A 4,779-nucleotide genomic window follows, 5' to 3' on the forward strand; every position below is an offset into this window, starting at 1 on the left:
ATATATATATATATATATATATATATATATATATATATATATATATATATATAGACAGAGAGAGAGAGAGAGAGAGATTTAATTAAAGAAGTTTTCCGTTAGAAATTGCGTCCAGAGTGTCGCGTTCCCACACACACACACACACACACACACACACACACACACACACACACACACACACATATATATATATATATATATATATATATATATATATATATTCACAGATATGAGTGGCTTCCTTCAGTCTTGTTCACTGCTCAAAGATGGAAAAAATTACTGGTGGCAGATCTCTTCTAAGCGCTGGACTGAATAGATTCCCGGCGGTGTAGTGCTTCCTTTGCGATTGGTGAAAAGATTAGCAAAGCACTAAATAATACGAAAGTTGTACGAAGATTTTTTGAGAAGTATCCAACAAAGTATTTATGCAATTATAATTGTTTCGATGTACCGTAGGTACTTTTTTGTGGATTGTTTGGGACAAGAAAGTTGATCTAAAACCCTCTTCAAAACCAACACTCACCAATCTATTATTGTACTAAAACTCTGAATTTGTCACGTTCGCAAATTTTAACGGCATAACGTCATTTCTAGCAAATTTTCAAACTTTACGACTGAGGCTGGAACGCTATAGGTTTTGGTTTCGATTCTAGCAGATGTCACGCAAATCGTATTTTTTTTAACTTTTGAAATCACTACTATATATTGGATGCAATAAGGAAATCGCTACTATATATTGGGTACAATCAATGGAGGATTGGCTCTTTAATAAAATACGAAATTTTCATGCATTAAAACAACCGAGTTACGATAGGGAGTGAAGGTGCTTTACTATGTATTGGTGACAATATAATAATCAATATAATCAATAGAGAATTGCTTCTATCTATATATTAATACTATAGTAGCTTTACGTACGTATATATGCATGTTACCGTTTCCAGGTTATAATTTATCCGATCGAGAGATCCTGTTTATTAAAAAAAAGGATGAAAAGTGATAACATACTACGAACATTAAATTAGTATATACAGATGCTAATTTAATGTTCGTAGTACGTTATCACCTTCTGTCCTTCTTTTTAATAAATAGGATTTCTTGATCACCGAAGACGAAATATAACAACAACAAAAAAAAATTAAAATGATGTCATTTTTAAATCGTTCGTGAAACTAAAATATACCTTCTTGGTCTCGTGCAAGGATCTAAAGATAGTATTTGTTCTGTCGCTATAATGATAGCGTGGGGTTTCCGTTCGCGCCGGGCATCCGTACAGTGGGAATATCTCATAGACTCCTATAAGGATATTGGAGATAAACGGTATTTACCAGATATATTCTGACACTACATAAATCAGATTATTTAGAAAAATACTTTTACAGTTTTAACAAAAGGGCTACAATAATATTGTGGGGTCTCCATTCACGCTGAACGTCCACATAATGCCCAGCAATATATTACATATGAAAGGTGTCGTTAGTAATGATAAATACGAAATCTGCATAAATTAAAATATCATATTTAAGCGTATATTACAACCGGGCAACGCCGGGCGGTTATCTAGTATCTATTAAGGGTTTGGATATAATATTGATTAGGTTAAAATCGCCTATCCTGGAACATTTCAAGTCATTATTAAGTTGTTGTTTTTTAAAGGTTATAAGATCCAATTCTCATGTTTAATATGCAAACGATCGTTAATTCTGAACTACTGCTGAACGTTCTCACCTTCATAGTATCAACTTGTTTTCATATCAAGGCTTATGCAATAAATTAAAGTAATCCGAGGCATAATGGATACATAATTGGTAAAAATTTGTAAATTGGTAAAATTCAGTCATAAAGTTACATATTTTTTTAGATTGAAGGTTAAATCATCAGTGGGGGTGACACTCAAAAATACAACTGCGAATTATTTCTACCCAATCATGACTGATGGAACGAAACCATGCTGTTCCGTTTGAAATTCCGGGTAGATTCCCGAGTTCGAGAGAAAGACTCCAGAGTTCGATAAGTGACACCTGAAAAGGTCGAAGGTTAGATCGGCAAAAACGTTATTAAAATAACACTAATATCCCGAAAATATCCAAATAATCAAAATTATTAATCAAATTGTGAAAATAACACGTAAGATGAGAACAGTAGTCCGAAGAATACAAATAATACAAATGTGTCTATGACAGGAATTTATTCTCGCCACGGTTCGGCTGATGTAACCTCCGACTATCTTCTGGTGTATCATCTTGAACTCTAGAATCGTACTTTAAAAATCGGGATTCTATGCGGAATCTGTAACGAAATCCCTTTACACAATCAACCGGGTAACACGATCTTGTTCCGTCAGCCATAACCTAAGTAATTGGTAATTTTATTCTTCGCATTATTCGCACTGACGATTGAACCTTCAACCTCCAGATCAGTGTGACTTTGAACTGAATTTTGCTCAGTACTTTATCTGTTACATGTTTTTTTTTTGTTTTGTTTTTTTGTTTTTTTCAGTAAAATTAAGAATACTGGCAAAAGCTATGAACAATATGACAGTTTTATGCTTCCATAAAGGTCAAAATATTCTTTTATGATTGACAAAGTCAGTAAAGCGTCTGAGCAGATGATAGGGTTTGAGAAGCATGTAGGGAGAAGAATTTTTGTAAACTTTGCGCAAGTAGCCAGCCAAGCTAATGGCATTCACACACACTGGGTTTAACCGACTTTTTCCGAAGGAGGAAGTGTCAAGGGATTATTAAATTCACAAACGATCCTCAGTCGTATGTATATCGCCGTTTTTTTTTTGTTGTTGTTTTTGTTTTTTGTTTTTTGTTTGTTTGTTTTTCTCACATTCACCCCTAACAAGACATATCGCCATTTGAACGTAAGGGGCTACTAATTGGGACCATATCTAAGAAAGATTAACAAGACATTGGTTTACGTTATATTTGAACTTCTGCATATTAGGGAATTCCGAACTCTAGCTATTCGAAGGAAGAAACTATTAGAGTAGAAAGCTTTCTGGCATTTAAGGGCCTCAACAGTGAAGGCGTGTGATTTTTTGCTAAGCGGGGTTGTTGAGGATATGTACGTCGAGGGGGGGGGGGAGCACAAGTGCAATGAGTTCATAAGAGCAAATTCCATTAAAATACTTGTAAAACAGGCACAGGGATTCAACATTGCGGCGATGGGACAGGGGTTAGAGCCTAATTGACAAGGCGGGAGATTAGATTAGAGATTCTTTTTTAACCCTATTCAACAGGGAGAGACTAGTGGTAGATGCACCAACCCATATGTGGCAACAATACGAATGCTTTGTAGAGGTACAGAATACTCTCAGGTATAAGTGGTTTTCTAGCACAATAGAAAAAGCCCACCTTTCTTGCAGCAGCCTTCGCAATGTTCTCAATGTATTTGCTCCAGTTCATATTTCCTGTGGATGTTAAGCCGAGAGGTTTGAAGGAAGCATTATCAGGTAGGGAGTTATTTGTCGTGGATATCGGTGGTTGGAAAGGTTTCTTGTAATTGTTAAAGGATAGTTGCTTGATGACAACGTTAGTTTGTTTTTTGTTTGTTTGTTTTTTGTTTTTTTTTGCTTTGTTGTTTAGGGTTTTTTTTTTATTTCTTGCAGGGAGGTGGCGGCGTCCTCTTACATATAACGTCTAAAATGTTTAAAATTTATGAATTAAGCTTAGGACGTCTTAAGAAAAAATTAAAATTCACGAAAACTTGCCTTAATTCCAGCCGCAGTAATAGTCACCCTAGTCAGGTTGAACCGGCCTCCTTAGAAAGAGGGAATGTCGCATGTAAATCCACGAAATCACTTCAGACAAGGCATGAAGCACTTGATGTAAAGAGCTAAAATAAAAACTACTATTCAAAGTTAAAAACTATAAGTGTAATATGGATAGATTTCAGCCCAAAATAGAGCAATTCTTCCCCTTTGTCAGAAACATCGCTCATGAAATGTGAGAATTAAAGAGCAAAATAAGGAAAGCGCGAGTTTCCTGGAGAGAGGTATCCTCCTACATACAGCGCCTTGTATTCTCAAACGATCCTACATCTGGTATGGACCAGGCTCAACTTTGCTTAACTTCGGTGATCAAATGAGAACCAGTGGGTTAACGTGATTATGCCAGATGCCAATATGTAAAGCAAAAATACTCATATCAAATTCACTTACCTCCTTTCAAAATGTACTGGCGAGCTTTGTTTTTAGTTGCTGTTGTTGTTTTAAACTCGTATCGACCCTCTGGCGACTGCTTCAACTGTCAGCTGTTTGTCGGAGACGAGTCGAAAGTTACCTCGGTAATTTATATATATACTAAACATTCCATAGAGTCACGTGGAAAAGAGCGACCCCCGACTCTACCTCTCCCTAGGTCGCTCCCTCCTCCCTTTCGGCCCTGCCTCTACGCGCTGTTTTAGCATGTACGCTCAACCAGCCTCTGCTTTCGGATTGTTGCTTTAATTGTTCTCCTTCAAGAAGTCACGCCTCTGCCAGTCGCAGAGTCTCAGAAAATTGGAGAATTTTAATGAGAATGTGGCCTGCTTCTGCGTTAAGTGGTTCTTTTCAGTCTGATTACGCGTGGAATTGATTGCAGCATACACTAGCGCACCTATACGCATATGGATTATTATTATTATTATTATTATTATTATTATACTTTCACGCACATACTTACATACACAAACACTTGTATATATATATATATATATATATATATATATATATATATATATATATATATATCACGTTGCACTTGAACTGATGCATGTCAGTACAGTTGGGGA

At 36.0% G+C, this 4,779-nt stretch overlaps 1 protein-coding gene across 1 annotated transcript in view; it reads right to left on the reverse strand.

Moving 5' to 3' along the window:
• The window catches only part of LOC145268641 (protein-glutamine gamma-glutamyltransferase 4-like), a 57,803-nt gene extending 53,496 nt beyond the window's left edge, over positions 1–4,307 (reverse strand). Inside the window, exon 1 of the mRNA XM_080124118.1 lies at positions 4,169–4,307. The gene's annotated coding sequence lies outside the window, so the exon portion shown is untranslated. The remainder of the gene's footprint in view (positions 1–4,168) is intronic.
• Between the last annotated feature and the right edge of the window lie 472 nt (positions 4,308–4,779).

The sequence above is a fragment of the Euprymna scolopes genome, chromosome 44 (genome assembly GCF_053919585.1).
Source record: "Euprymna scolopes isolate OS-2025 chromosome 44, ASM5391958v1, whole genome shotgun sequence".
Lineage (NCBI taxonomy): Eukaryota > Metazoa > Mollusca > Cephalopoda > Sepiida > Sepiolidae > Euprymna > Euprymna scolopes.